Source organism: Bombina bombina, chromosome 2 (genome assembly GCF_027579735.1).
Source record: "Bombina bombina isolate aBomBom1 chromosome 2, aBomBom1.pri, whole genome shotgun sequence".
Taxonomy (NCBI): Eukaryota; Metazoa; Chordata; class Amphibia; order Anura; family Bombinatoridae; genus Bombina; species Bombina bombina.
This window is the reverse complement of record NC_069500.1, coordinates 871,250,194-871,266,784: the sequence shown is the minus strand read 5'-3', so window position 1 is coordinate 871,266,784 and position 16,591 is coordinate 871,250,194. Positions and strand designations below refer to the sequence as shown.

The 16,591-nt window shown below is 40.8% G+C and overlaps 1 long non-coding RNA gene across 1 annotated transcript in view; it reads right to left on the bottom strand.

Annotated features, from left to right (window-relative positions):
- The window catches only part of LOC128648068 (uncharacterized), a 59,001-nt gene that overhangs the window by 40,621 nt on the left and 1,789 nt on the right, over positions 1–16,591 (bottom strand). Inside the window, exon 2 of the long non-coding RNA XR_008400497.1 lies at positions 10,681–10,723. This is a non-coding gene — a long non-coding RNA (uncharacterized LOC128648068). The remainder of the gene's footprint in view (positions 1–10,680; positions 10,724–16,591) is intronic.

The following is a 16,591-nucleotide window of genomic DNA, read 5'->3' as shown; positions in this document are numbered from 1 at the left end:
GTTATGACCTCATTTTCCTGTACTGTGTGTTTTTATTATTATTATTATTATTATTATTATTATTATTATTATTATTATTATTATTATATCCCTATACTGTTAAAAGTAATACATGGGGCCTGTGAATTCCATCCTGCAATACCACCCACTGTTCCCACTACAAAACTGAAGTAATATATACTTGAGTCAGCTCAAGCCGCTGTTGCCATAACTGTGATTGTATCTGTAACTGATGATTCATATCTAAAAAACAGTGAATAATGCCATTCTCCATGTGGAAGTCAGGGATGACAGTCAGGGCAGGAGTTGCCTTTAAAGGGACAGTAAATTCAAAATTAAACTTAAATACATTGGATAGAGCATTACGTTTTAAACAACTTTCCAATTTACTGCTGTTATCGAATTTGCTTAGTTCTCTTAGTGTTCTTTGTTAAAAAATAATCGTAGGTGAGCTCAGGAGCGTGGGCGTGTCTTTAGTAACCTGGCAGCAGTGTTTGCAACAACGTTTACAGCAATGTTTTACATAGTTGTAAACACAGCTGCCATATAATTCGTCCAACGCTATATGGCAGCAGTGTTTTCAACTATGCATAACATTGCTATAAACATTGTTGCAAACACTGCTGCTAAAAACACATGCAAGCTCCTGAGTTTACCTAGGGTTACTCTTTAACAAAGAAGACCAAGATCACTAAGCATTATTGATAATAGAAGTAAATTGGAATGTTGTTTAAAATTGCACGCTCGGGTGCCTATTTATTAATGTGCGAGCGGACATGATACGATGTAACGTATCATGTCCGCCGCACATTGATAAATGTTGACAGCATACGTTGTCTGCATTTATCATTGCACTAGCATTCCGCTCGCACTATGTTAAATATATCCCTATGTATCTATCTAATATGGATTGTTTAGAATGTGTTCACTTATTTGTAAGGAGGAAAAATGTAGAAGTACTTCAGTCTGATGGCCTGAAGCTTTTATTTAAAGGGACACTAAACCCAACATTTTTCTTTCATGATTCAGACCGAGAATACAATTTTAAACAACTTTCCGATTTACTTATATTATCTATTTTTGCTTAATTTATTTAGATATCCTTTGTTGAAGAAATAGCAATGCACATGGGTGAGCCAATCACACAAGTCATCTATGTGCAGCAACCAATCAGCAGCTACTGAGCCTATCTAGATATGCTTTTCAGCAAAGAATATCAAGAGAATAAAACAAATTAGATAATAGAAGCAAATAACATAGTTGTTTAAAATTGCATGCTCTTTCTAAATCATGAAAGAAAAAAAATTAGTTTCATGTCCCTTTAACGTTGGACAAGCACAGCTGGATTTGAGAGAAATGCTTTCTCACTAGGTTGTATCGAAAAAGGTTGATTCATTCAAGCAATTTTTTCCTCCTTTAGTTCTTTTTGCAGCATAAAGCCAACAGTGTAGCCATCAGCATGCACACAATACATAATAGAATAGGATTGAGAATTTATGCTGCTAGCATGAAAAATCTAACGGGTGTAGGATTTGTTTGCTTCCCGATTGATCACTCAGGTAGATTTATGCTCGGGTACAAGGAAATGACAGCAGAGAGCACTGTTTGTACGTTATCGTCTGATACAATCACCTTTATGCAAGGTGATTAACATTATGAGAGGGATCTTCTGACAATTTTTCAACATTAAGGGCTAGATTACAAGTGAAGAGCAAATTTATTGCGTGCCCTTAAACATGCACGATAAATAAACAGCCATTACGAGCTAATTAGCACTCTGGAAATTAACCAGAGTTCAGACCTCTGGTTAATTTTAAAAATAACTCCCAATTGTCCCAAAACTTAAAGGGACAGTCAAGTCCAAAATAAACTTTTATGATTCAAATAGGGAATGTAATTTTAAACAACTTTCCAATTTACTTTTTTTTTTTTTTTAAATTCTTTTTATTGAGAGCCAACACATGAGTACAGTAATCAACAATTCCATACAGTATCATGAAGTTTGCATCCATTAATACAGCAGGTATACCATCCTCTGAGGGACGATGTTATTCAGAACATAGCAGAGATTCAGTATATCAATACATAACAATTAAGATATTCCGGGTGCTAATGACAATTGACATTTTTGGTGTCTACATATGTTTAGCCCACTCATTTTACATTTTCATCCCCAACAAGTCCCCGAGCCCTCCCCCCAAACTCCAAAACACTAACCACCTTATAACAGTAATAATAATAATAATAAAAAAAAAAAAAAAAAAAAGGGGGGGATCTCTCCCTCTACCCCCACCACCCCATCCCCCGCCCTCCTGCCCCCTTCCGATTTAGAAGAGCATCTCTTCACAATTACCAGTCTCATCTCGAGATTCCATATAGCCGTCTAGGCATTGCCACTCCCCTTTTAATGTAGCTGCCAGCACAACCTCCTGATGCCTGAAAGGCCTCAGAACCTGTCGCTGCAACGGCGGAGCCAGTGTGAGAATCAGGGGTCGCCACTTTTTAAGGAAGTGGGGGAGCCTTTGCTCTGTATCTAGCTTGGTGTCATATTGTTCAACAAACAGTTGTTTCATTAAGCTCCGTTTGAATTGTGCAATGGAAGGGGGCTGTCTATGAATCCATCTAGTTAGTATGCAGCGCCTCGCAAGTAAAACACACAATGTTAATAGTTTATGTAAATGCTTGTAGGAGTCCTCCCACTGAAAGAGAAACACCTTGCCTATGTCTAAGTTAAGGGAAAGTTGGAAACTTATCCGTACCCAATATTGAAAATGACCCCAAAAGCGTCTAATTAGTGGGCAAGTGAAAAGGTAGTGTCGGAAAGAAGGGGAATCTTCTCTACATTTAACACATCTGTTAGGGCACCCCGAGTTCCATTTAGACAATCTGTTAGGGGTGAGGTAGTCCCTATGCAGCAGCCTAATCTGCGCTTCTCTTAGTGGTATTGCTAGAGTGGCTGCTCTAGCCATTTCCAGACTTCTACCCAAGTCTTGGATGTCCAATTGTGGAGAGATGTCGGCCCTAAGCCTTTCTAATATTTGTGTCTGCATCCCCTCCTCCCCTCTTCTTACCAATACTTTATAAAGGTTGGAAATAGCAAAAACCCCTATCTTAAACAGAGTATGTGTGACAGCAAAGGGTGAAATGTTCCAGAATGTGGGGTTGTCTCTCTGGAGTCCGGTGATATAATGCCTAACCTGCAGGTAAGCATAGAAATGTTTGTGTGGGATGTGAAATCTGTCTCTAATGTCCTGGAAGGATCTAACGGAATGTAGCAAGGGATCCAACAAGTCACCCACAGTTTTAAGCCCCTCGGCGCTCCAGAGGCGAAACGGTTCACAATCATTACCCGCTGGGAATTCTTGATTACCGATAAGGGGGATAAACCTAGGAGATGGGTAGGAGACACCCATATATTTGTTAAGCAGACTCCACGCTCTTAGAGGGTCCCTATACAAGAAATTATTGCGAATTTGTACCGGTGCGTCCTTTAGTCTAGCATAGGGCAAGTAGGATAAGGCCGATGGGGCACATCCTGCCTCCTCCAGGTGTGACTCATAAAAATGAGCAGTGTTAAGCTGCCAATCTGTAACAAGTCTTGCTAGAGCGGCCCAATTATAGAGTTTTAGATTGGGGAGACCCAAACCCCCACTAAGATAGGGCTGACTAAGTTTGTGGACAGCTATGCGTGACTTCCTCCCTCTCCAAATAAAATTGATCATTGCCCTGTTAAGCATGGCTAAATCCTTTTTTGTCACAAGGAAGGGTAGCATCAATAGGGGGTACATTATCTTAGGCAAGATCGATATTTTTACCAGGTTAATCCGTCCAGACAGCCCCAGAGGAAGATCAGTCCAGCCCCGGAGCTGAGTGGACAGTGTTTTACACCTGTCTGATATATTAAGGTCATAAATCCTTTGAGGATTATTGTGAAGCTGAATTCCCAGGTATGTGAGAGAATTGACCATCACCTTAAATGGGTATGCGTGAGGGGAGTCAGGATGTCTGTGCAGCCACAATATTTCTGATTTGGATGTGTTGACTTTATACCCCGAAAAGCTGCCGAATTCCGAGATAGCTTGTAATATGGGGGATATGTATAGAGCCGGCGATTCCACGAACAAAAGAATATCGTCAGCATATAATGCCAGATGTGTAGGGACACCCCGTATCCTCATTCCGGGAAAGACTTGCTTTAGCTTGAGCGCCAAAGGTTCCAATGCCAGGTCGAACAGTAGAGGGGAGAGTGGGCAGCCCTGTCTGGTCCCTCTCTGTAGAGCAAAGTCAGGGGAAAACAAACCGTTAGTCAGAATTCTAGCAGTTGGGGAGTCATAAATCTTGTGGATGATATTGAGAAAGGGGCCGTCGAATTTAAACTTGGTCATGGTGTTGGTTAAGTGTGTCCAATCCACTCTGTCGAAAGCCTTTTCTGCATCGAGGGAAAGCAGAAAGGCCTCCGGTCTGTCCGTCACCCCACCCTCTGTCTCCTTCGTCCAGTAGTGATTGATCGCATGTAGAACCCTGCGTAAGTTGACAACAGAGGTACGCTTGAACACAAAGCCTGTTTGGTCAGGGTGAAGTAGGGATGGCAATATAGTCTTCAGTCTAGTGGCCAGAATTTTCGTGAAGATTTTGTAGTCGGTGTTTAGTAAAGAGATGGGGCGGTATGACTCTGGCATGGAAGGGTCTTTCCCAGTCTTAGGAATAAGGGTGATGTGGGCAGCGGCAAAATGTTGCGAGGGTAAGACGTCTTCCAAAAAGTAAGTATTATATAGTTTAGTTAAAGTCGGTGTAATCTGCGCATGTAGAATCCGGTAGAATTCAGATGGCAGACCATCTGGGCCCGCCGCCTTACCCAATGCCAAGGACTTTAGGGTGAGCGTGACTTCATCTGGAACTATGCGAGCATTCAGAAGGTCCGTTTGTTCCCTCGTCAGCTGCAGGAGTTTAATGGTCCGCCAAAAAGAGCTCTGCAGCTCAGGGGGCCTGGTTGTTGTCTGAGGTACAATTGGGAGTAATAATCCGCAAAGCACCTAACTATGCCGTCAGGTGTCCAGAATGTTTTGCCCTGGAATCGCAATGCCACCACATTAGACCTGGTAGTCTTTGGTTTTGTGAGAGTCGCCAAAAGCTTACCCGACCGAGCCCCAAAACGGTAATATTTACTAGCCGTACGAAGCAAACCCGATGCAGCCTGCTGCCCAATAAATGCATCAAACTCTGACTTTACCGCCACATAAGCTTCATAGGCGTCTCGCGTCTTAGACTGACGGAACGCCAGATATGCCCTACCCAGTTTCTTACTAAGATCGTTATGTCTCTGTCGTGTTCTATGTCTGAGATTGGAGGTGTAGGAAATGATGGCACCAGAAAGTACTGTCTTAGCCGCTTCCCAAAAGAGTTGGGGGTTGTCCAAGTGGGCTATGTTATCCGAATAATAGTCTGTCCAGGACTGTGTTAAAAACTTAATAAAGTTTGTGGAGGATGCTAGGTAGGAGGGAAATCTCAAGGTGTTTCTATTAGGGCACGGTCCCCTAGCCCCCATCACCAATTCGATTGGGGCGTGGTCCGATATAACTATATCTCGTATACGACACATCTGGACTTTGTTAGTCAGAGAGTTAGGAATTAAAAAAAGGTCAATTCTAGACAGAGTGGATTTAGCTCTAGAAAGACAAGTAAAATCCCTGCCCTCTGGGTGCAGCAACCTCCAAATATCACATACATCTAAGGATGATTCAAGCATGTTAAAGATCTTAGTTTCAAATCTAGCCTTATAATTGATCTTGGGGTCCCCCCTAGTCGGGTTTTCAATCCACAGTCTGTCCAATGTGTGAGATGGGGCAATATTAAAGTCACCTCCGACTATAAGGTTCTCACCCATATGGGGGAGCAAGAATTTCGTTAAGGTCTCCCAGTAATCCTGGGATCTATGATTGGGGGCATAGATGTTACATAGTGTATAGTCAAGGGAATTAATCCGTGCTTGCACCAATATGAATCTCCCCTCAACATCAGTCTGTACCAGATTAACCTGAGTATCTAAGCGTTTACCAAAAACAATGGCCAGGCCCCTACTAGCGCTAGAATGGGACACGAATTCCACATGACCCACCCAATCTGATCTAAGCTTAAGGTGTTCCACGTCAGTCAGGTGTGTTTCCTGTATAAGCGCTACATCTGTCCCTTGTCGACTCAGATGGGTAAGTATAGCTTTGCGTTTTATGGGGGAGTTAATACCCCCCACGTTCCATGAGACAAATTTTAATGACATCTCAAATCACCAGAGCACAGAGTACACCCAGGGCATCCCGGGAGTAGCGAGGGACAGGGGGAGGAGAGAGAGAAGGAAAAAAAAAAAAAAAAAAAAACCACAACATCAACATTAAAAAGAAAACTACAAAGATATGAGATCTGAAAAAACATACTGAGTAATATAAATAACAAGTATAGACCATCCCTGAGATCCCTTAAGAGAAAAGAATCATCCATTGTGTAGAACATAAATACTCATACAATGATATAATCTGCGTTGCCCCATTAAGTACAAGTATGTCAATGTCATCAAATATTGTAGCCAAACCAACAGGAACATCCAGGGACACAGGAGGGGGGCGGCCGCAGGCAACTCCACATCACAGTGTGACATAGCGGTAATAGCTTGAGTTTTGCCCCCCCCGAGCCAGACAAAGTCCGTCCACGGGGGAGAAAGGAGTGCACACGGCCGCCCCCCCACAGAGCCCACGACATAACATTGGATAATACCTGCGAACAAATAGGTGAGCAAAGTAAATACAACAACAAAAGGCAGAACAAGTGATAATGAAACCAGCAATAATACAACCAATAACAATAGCAGTGACAACCCCAACAAATCAGCAAGACCCCCCGCCACCCCCTCCATCCCCGTCTTTTTGAAAGTCAAGAACCACCCTGGTTTCTTGGGTTTCGGAGGGAGGTCAGGCGCCCCTAAGTTATTGCCGAGCAACAAAACCTCAAAAGAGGTTAGGAGTATGCCCCTCCAGGGCCGCCCGTAGGCAGCCCAAGAGGGACAAAGGGTAATCTGCGCCCACCCCACCAGGAAACCCAGCAGATAACAACAAGTAGAGCCTGCACAAAAGAAAAGCAACAAAAGATTAACAATAACATTTTGTATTTTTTTATGTAGAATACTCATCTGGGCTTGGAAGTCCATATAGAGGGGGAGCAGGAGGCTCCTACATAACGTTTTCTCCCCAAGTGAAGTGCCCCCACTGAGCACAAATCCCCCTCCCCTTGAGAGCCAGGAGGGAGGTGAAACATTTTGAATAGAGAGGTAGAAGACCTCCATTTGCATGTCCTATTTTGACAATTATTGTCACTTAGATTAACCCTCCAGGGGTCCGATCATGTGGGGGGTTGGTGATCCTCCGTTGCAAGATAACTCTGGAGTGCTCGAGGTGTATGGAAGAATTTAACCCCATGAGGAGTATGCAGACGTAACTTAGCTGGATAAAGCAGGGCCACCTGACGGCCCCGCTCGTGGAGCTGTGAACAAAGAGGGGCGAAGTCCCTTCTCTGCTTAGCGACATCCGATGAAAAGTCTTGGAAAAGCAGCAGGCGGGAGCCCTCAAAGCTAACTTCCTTACGGGCTCTGTAGGCGCGAAGTATCCTGATCTTCTCCTGGAAATTTAAACATTTAAAGATAACCTGTCTAGGTTTTGAGTTGAGGTGTTCAAGTGTACGTTCAGGCCCAATCCGGTGGGCTCTTTCAACATCAATGGGAAGGATGTCGGAGGGGATCCCCAACATTCTTGGGAAGGTCAGAGCAGTGAACTCCAAGAGGTCCTTCCCCTTGACAGATTCTGGGACGCCAATGATGCGTAGGTTATTACGCCTGCTTCTGTTCTCCAGGTCGTCAACCCGATCCTGGAGTAATTTGTTTTGTTTAACCAACTGTTTGAGAGTAATCCCCTGGCTATTCTGTCGATCCTCCACATCAGAGATGCGCAACTCCGCCGTATTAAGTCTGGAGGAGAATTGTCGCACCTCAGATGTCAGGGTATCCACCCCTGATTGTAAAGATTCCATTTTAGGGAGGAAGAACGATTTAAGCTCCTGCAAGAGAGAAGCCTGATCTGGAATCTGATTTATGGGGTCCCCCATGGTTTGCTGATCATGCTGTAGTTCCACAGGTTGTTTTTGCTTTTTCTCTGCATTTTTCACTCTGTGACTCATGGTGGCAGAAGTAGCAGGGGACAGTCTTTGAAAATATTTGTCAACTTTCATGTGGCCCCACCAGACCGTTAGCCAAGCAATCTCAGCCTAGTCTTGATGACAGAGAAGCAGTGTGGTGTCTAGGAAAGCAGGCTTACTCGTTTTGTCGTGTGTGTCAGCTCCAGGGCAGGCCCCCCAGCAGCAAGTGAAATGTAACCAAAATGAAGAAGAGGGGTGTAACAGCAAGGATGAGGGCAGCCAGGGAAGGGCTTTATACTTTATTAAGAAAGGTGACTTATTTCCCTTTGAGTTTCCCCTCCGTTAAGATATGTGGCAGCGCCAAGCAGGGCCTCTCTCTCCTCCTCTGTTTCAGAGGAAAAACAGTCCTGTAAATGCAGACTCCTTGTATGATGAGCAGGGGCAGCACCCACAATAATGCCAGTCTTTATAAGTCCCAAAAGTATGGCTCAGTATCCACCCCTTCCACACTTAGTTAGTCTCTAAGGCCAGGTCTCAGGGGAAAAAGTAATCACGTGAAGCCCCCAGGCCCAGGGTCATTCCTCCACTTTTCTCCTAAATGACCGGAATTTCAAAGCAGCAGTTACACGGATGCGGCACAAGCAAAACCGCTCCGTGAAGTTAGGTTGTTACCTGCCCTCCGATATTCCGGCAACAGCGTGGTGTGTGTGGTGCGGCCCGCCACGCTGGAAACAAAGATCCCAATTTACTTTTATGACCAATTTTGCTTTGTTCTCCTGGTATTCTTAGTTAAAAGCTAAACCTAGGAGCTTTATATGCTAATTTCTTAGACCTTGAAGGTCGCATCTAATCTGACAGTTTTTCACCACTAGAGGGCGTTAGTTCATGTGTTTCATATAGATAACATTGAGCTTATGCACGTGAAGTTACCTAGGAGTGAGCACTGATTGGCTAAAATGCAAGTCTGTCAAAAGAACTGAAATAAGGGGGCAGTTTGCAAAGGCACAGATGCAAGGTAATCACAGAGGTAAAACGTATATTATTATAACTGTGTTGGTTATGCAAAACTGGGGAATGGGTAATAAAGGGATTATCTATCTTTTTAAACAACAAAAATTCTGATGTTGACTGTCCCTTTAAGTGTGAGGTTCCTTAGTAAAATAAAAAAATATGAACATCTTTATTTTTTTTCCAATTAACTGCACAAAGCATTTTTTAGGGGTTAAAGTGTGTGGGTGTGGGGTGTTAGAAAAAAAAAAAAAAACGGCACTGAAAAGTGTCTTTACATTGTGGTCTATGGGGACTTTGTTATCACTCAAAATATATATATATATATATATATATATATATATATGCTTATATACATATATATATATATTTATATATATATATATGTGGTAATATGTTTATATACACATATTAACACATATACTGTATATATATATATATATATTCATAAACATATTTATTTAGATTTTTCTGCCCATCACTGTGTGACTAGCCCCCATCGCTGCGCTAGGTTCTTTGCCGTGTCTCACGGCATGAGAATGAGGCTACCATTAGAGCCTATGGAAGTGCGCTCTCGTGAGCGCAAAGCTTCCCTGAAATGTAAATGCGAGGTTGTGTTTGCATTGCTCTTAACTTGTAATACCAGCGCACATTTGTGTGCGCTGGTTTTACTGAGTAGAGTGCAAATATGCAAATTTGTGCTCCACTCGTTATCTGCCCCTCAATAGTTAAATTATTATAGCACTCTATAAACAATACATGTAGCCTTTATAATTACAATCATAATATAGGCTTCTTTGTCCTCTTGACAGCACTGATATTCTGTATTATACAGAAGAACTAACATTATAAACTGTTATTAGATTCTATAGGCTACGAGATAATGTTCACTTTAAAATCCATAAATAATTCCTAAATCATATAAAAGCATAAAAATACAGTGACTATTTTATTTATCTCTGGCTGTGTTTTTTCTAGCGTGTAAAATGGTTTCTTGATGAGTGAACACAATGCAGATGTACTGTGTCATTGTCTGGAAGGCATTGAGCTATATTGCTTTTTCCTATATTGCTTTGTAGTCCATATAATTCTGATGTTAATGGTTAGATCTACTTTAAAGCGATTTCACAGTGCAGCATATTAGAGTTGTACAAAGAACAATTTTCTTGAAAATAAGACCTCCATTCAAATCTATTACAGTTTGCCTTCTGAAAACATTGTATACAGGTCACATGATTTTTGGCTTTGTTTTCAATGCCATTACAATATATTTGAAACAAAATTATTTGAACTTATTATGTGGACACCTTGAGTTTTTTTTTTTTTTTTTTAATGTTTAGTTATATATAGTAACATTTTCAGTATTTATTTTGCCCCCCCCCCCCCCTGGAAATGTCAGCTGCCAACTTTTCAAAGCTAACCCTGCTATATATTTTTCCATAATTGGCTTTAGCAGATAACAACTGTAAAACAATGCTCTTTATGATAACTACTTACCATAGTTATCCATGTTTCTGGAGACTCAAGCCTGGATTGGCTCCTGCAAAAAAAAACAATTACAGCAAACAAGATGTTTTTTTTTAATGTTTAGACATGGCTGATATATTTTTCTATAGCCAGAAAACAGAAAGTTGTATTTTTTATTTTTACTCTCAGATTGGATAAATATGAAAATCTATGAGAAATCAGCTTTTCTCTTACACAGCAAAAGTAAAAATAAGTTGTCTAATTTGTTCAGTATTGTTTATGAACTAGACATGTGCGGCAGCAAATAATTTTTGTCGGACTAATTATTCGTAACGAGTATTCTGAAAATTTAGTTTCTTTCATTTAATTAGCAAGAGTCCATGAGCTAGTGACGTATGGGATATACATTCCTACCAGGAGGGGCAAAGTTTCCCAAACCTCAAAATGCCTATAAATACAACCCTCACCACACCCACAAATCAGTTTTACAAACTTTGCCTCCTATGGAGGTGGTGAAGTAAGTTTGTGCTAGATTCTACGTTGATATGCGCTCCGCAGCAGGTTGGAGCCCGGTTTTCCTCTCAGCGTGCAGTGAATGTCAGAGGGATGTGAGGAGAGTATTGCCTATTTGAATTCAATGATCTCCTTCTACGGGGTCTATTTCATAGGTTCTCTGTTATCGGTCGTAGAGATTCATCTCTTACCTCCCTTATCAGATCGACGATATACTCTTATTTATATACCATTACCTCTGCTGATTTTCGTTTCAGTACTGGTTTGGCTTTCTACAACATGTAGATGAGTGTCCTGGGGTAAGTAAATCTTATTTTCTGTGACACTCTAAGCTATGGTTGGGCACTTTTTTATAAAAGTTCTAAATATATGTATTCAAACATTTATTTGCCATGACTCAGGATGTTCAACATTCCTTATTTCAGACAGTCAGTTTCATATTTGGGATAATGCATATGAATCAATCAATTTTTTTCTTACCTTAAAAATTTGACTTTTTCCCTGTGGGCTGTTAGGCTCGCGGGGGCTGAAAATGCTTAATTTTATTGCGTCATTCTTGGCGCGGACTTTTTTGGCGCAAATTTTTTTTTTCTGTTTCCGGCGTCATACGTGTCGCCGGAAGTTGCGTCATTTTTGACGTTCTTTTGCGCCAAAAGTGTCGGCGTTCCGGATGTGGCGTCATTTTTGGCGCCAAAAGCATTTAGGCGCCAAATAATGTGGGCGTCATTTTTGGCGCTAAAAAAATATGGGCGTCGCTATTGTCTCCACATTATTTAAGTCTCATTTTTTATTGCTTCTGGTTGCTAGAAGCTTGTTCACTGGCATTTTTTTCCCATTCCTGAAACTGTCATTTAAGGAATTTGATCAATTTTGCTTTATATGTTGTTTTTTCTATTACATATTGCAAGATGTCCCACGTTGAAACTGAGTCAGAAGATACTTCTGGAAAATCGCTACCTGGGGCTGGAGCTACCAAAGCTAAGTGTATCTACTATAAACTTATGGTATCTGTTCCTCCAGCTGTTGTTTTTACTGTTTTGTCATGACAAACTGTTAATGCAGATAATATTTCCTTTAGTACTGTTACATTACCTGTTGCTGTTCTGTCAACATCTAATACTCAGAGTGTTCCTGATAACATAAGAGATTTTGTTTCTAAATCCATTAAGAAGGCTATGTCTGTTATTCCTCCTTCTAGTAAACGTAAAAAGTCTTTTAAAACTTCTCATTTTTCAGATGAATTTTTAAATGAACATCATCATTCTGATTCTGATAATGGTTCTTCTGGTTCAGAGGATTCTGTCTCAGAGGTTGATGCTGATAAATCTTCATATTTATTTAAAATGAAATTTATTCGTTCTTATTTAAAGAAGTCCTAATTGCATTAGAAATTGAGGATTCTGGTCCTCTTGATAAATCTAAACGTTTAGATATGGTTTTTAAATCTCCTGTAGTTATTCCAGAAGTTTTTCCTGTCCCTAGTGCTATTTCTGAAGTAATTTCCAGGGAATGGAATAATTTGGGTAATTCTTTTACTCCTTCTAAACGTTTTAAGCAATTATATCCTGTGCCATCTGACAGATTAGAGTTTTGGGACAAAATCCCTAAAGTTGATGGGGCTGTCTCTACTCTTGTTAAGCGTACTACTATTCCTACGGCAGATGGTACTTCCTTAAGGATCCTTTAGATAGGAAAATTGAATCCTTTATAAGAAAAGCTTACTTGTGTTCAGGTAATCTTCTTAGACCTGCTATATCTTTAGCGGATGTTGCTGCAGCTTCATCTTTTGGTTAGAAGCTTTAGCGCAACAAGTAACAGATCATAATTCTCATAGCATTTTTATTCTTCAACATGCTAATAATTTTATTTGTAATGCCATCTTTGATATCATTAGAGTTGATGTCAGGTATATGTCTCTAGCTATTTTAGCTAGAAGAGCTTTATAGCTTAAGACTTGGAATACTGTTATGTCTTCTAAGTCTACTCTGCTTTCCCTTTCTTTCCAGGGTATTAATCGTTTTCGTTCCTTTTGTCACAACAAGGAACAAAAACCTGATCCTTCATCCTCAGGAGCGGTATCAGTTTGGAAACCATCTCCAGTCTGGGATAAATCCAAGCCTTTTAGAAAATCAAAGCCAGCTCCTAAGTCCACATGAAGGTGCGGCCCTCATTCCAGCTCAGCTGGTAGGGGGCAGATTACGTTTTTTCAAAGAAATTTGGATCAATTCTGTTCACAATCTTTGGTTTCAGAACATTGTTTCAGAAGGGTACAGAATTGGCTTCAAGATAAGGCCTCCTCCTCCTCCTGCAAAGAGATTTTTTCTTTCCCGTGTCCCAGTAAACCCAGCGAAGGCTCAAGCATTTCTGAAATGTGTTTCAGATCTAGAGTTGACTGGAGTAATTTTGCCAGTTCCAGTTCTGGAACAGGGACTGGGGTTTTATTCAAATCTCTTCATTGTACCAAAGAAGGAAAATTCCTTCAGACCAGTTCTGGATCTAAAAATATTGAATCGTTATGTAAGGATACCAACATTCAAAATGGTAACTGTAAGGACTATCCTGCCTTTTGTACAACAAGGGCATTATATGTCTACTATAGATTTACAGGATGCATATCTGCATATTCCGATTCATCCAGATCACTATCAGTTTCTGAGATTCTCTTTCCTAGACAAGCATTACCAGTTTGTGGCTCTGCCGTTTGGCCTAGCTACAGCTCCAAGAATTTTTTACGAAGGTTCTCGGTGCCCTTCTGTCTGTAATCAGAGAACAGGGTGTTGTGGTATTCCTTATTTGGACGATATCTTGGTACTTGCTCAGTCTTCACATTTAGCAGAATCTCATTCGAATCGACTTGTGTTGTTTCTTCAACATCATGGTTGGAGGATCAATTTACCAAAAAGTTCATTGATTCCTCAGACTTAGGTAACCTTTTTAGGTTTTCAGATATATTCAGTATCCATGACTCTATCTTTGTTAGACATGAGACGTCTAAAGTTGATATCAGCTTGTCGAAACCTTCAGTCACAATCTTTCCCTTCGGTAGCCTTATGCATGGAAATTCTAGGTCTTATGACTGCGGCATCGGACGCAATCCCCTTTGCTCGTTTTCACATGCGGCCTCTTCAGCTCTGTATGCTAAACCAGTGGTGCAGGGATTACACAAAGATATCTCAATTAATATCTTTAAAATCGATTGTACGACACTCTCTGACGTGGTGGACAGATCACCATCGTTTAGTTCAGGGGGCTTCTTTTGTTCTTCTGACCTGGACTGTATTTTCAACAGATGCAAGTCCTACAGGTTGGGGAGCTGTGTGGGGGTCTCTGACAGTACAAGGGGTTTGGGAATCTCAGGAGGTGAGATTACCGATCAATATTTTGGAACTCCGTGCAATTTTCAGAGCTCTTCAGTCTTGGCCTCTTCTAAAGAGAGAATTGTTAATTTGTTTTCAGACAGACAATGTCACGACTGTGGCATACATCAATCATCAAGGAGGGACTCACAGTCCTCTGGCTATGAAAGAAGTATCTCGAATTCTGGTATGGGCGGAATCCAGCTCCTGTCTAGTTTCTGCGGTTCATATCCCAGGTATAGACAATTGGGAAGTGGATTATCTCAGTCGCCACATGTTTCATCAGGGCGAATGGTCTCTTCTCCCAGAGGTATTTCTTCAGATTGTTCAAATATGGGGTCTTCCAGAACTAGATCTGATGGCTTCTCATCTAAACAAGAAACTTCCCAGGTATCTGTCCAGATCCAGGGATCCTCAAGCGGAAGCAGTGGATGCGTTGTCACTTCTTTGGAAGTATCATCCTGCCTATATCTTTCCGCCTCTAGTTCATCTTCCAAGAGTAATCTCCAAGATTCTGAAGGAATGCTCATTTGTTCTGCTGGTGGCTCCAGCATGGCCTTTCAGGTTTTTGGTATGCGGATCCTGTCCGGATGGCCTCTTGCCAACCGTGGACTCTTCCGTTAAGACCAGACCTTCTGTCACAAGGTCCTTTTTTCCATCAGGATCTCAAATCCTTAAATTTAAAGGTATGGAGATTGAACGCTTGATTCTTAGTCAAAGAGGTTTCTCTGACTCTGTGATTAATACTATGTTACAGGCTCGTAAATCCGTATCTAGGGAGATGTATATAGAGTCTGGAAGACTTATATTTCTTGGTGTCTTTCTCATCATTTTTCCTGGCATTCTTTTAGAATTCCGAGAATTTTACAGTTTCTTCAGGATGGTTTGGATAAAGGTTTGTCTGCAAGTTCCTTGAAAAGACAAATCTCTGCTCTTTCTGTTCTTTTTCACAGAAAGATTGTTAATCTTCCTGATATTCATTGTTTTGTACAAGCTTTGGTTCGTATAAAACCTGTCATTAAGTCAATTTCTCCTCCTTGGAGTTTGAATTTGGTTCTGGGGCTTCAAGCTCCTCCGTTTGAACCTATGCATTCTTTGGACATTAAATTACTTTCTTGAAAAGTTTTGTTCCTTTTGGCCATCTCTTCTGCCAGAAGAGTTTCTGATTTATCTGCTCTTTCTTGTGAGTCTCCTTTTCTGATTTTTCATCAGGATAAGGCGGTGTTGCGAACTTCTTTTAAATTTTTACTTAAGGTTGTGAATTCTAACAACATTAGTAGAGAAATTGTGGTTCCTTCATTATGTCCTAATCCTAAGAATTCTAAGGAGAAATCATTGCTTTCTTTGGATGTAGTTGGAGCTTTGAAATATTATGTTGAAGCTACTAAGAATTTCCGAAAGACTTCTAGTCTATTTGTTATCTTTTCCGGTTCTAGGAAAGGTCAGAAGGTTTCTGCCATTTCTTTGGCAACTTGGTTGAAATCTTTAATTCATCATGCTTATGTCGAGTCGGGTAAAACTCCGCCTCAAAGGATTACAGCTCATTCCACTAGGTCAGTTTCTACTTCCTGGGCGTTTAGGAATGGAGCTTCGGTTGTTCAGATTTGCAAAGCAGCAACTTGGTCTTCTTTGCATACTTTTACTAAATTCTACCATTTTGATGTGTTTTCTTCTTCTGAAGCAGTTTTTGGTAGAAAAGTACTTCAGGCAGCTGTTTCAGTTTGTTTCTTCTGCTTATAATTTCAGTTTTTTTCATTATAAGTTTTAAACTTTGTTTGGGTGTGGATTATTTTCAGCGGAATTGGCTGTCTTTATTTTATCCCTCCCTCTCTAGTGACTCTTGCGTGGAAGATCCACATCTTGGGTAGTCATTATCCCATACGTCACTAGCTCATGGACTCTTGCTAATTACATGAAAGAAAACATAATTTATGTAAGAACTTACCTGATAAATTCATTTCTTTCATATTAGCAAGAGTCCATGAGGCCCACCCTTTTTTGTGGTGGGTATGATTTTTTTGTATAAAGCACAATTATTCCAATTCCTTATATTTATGCTTCGCACTTTTTTC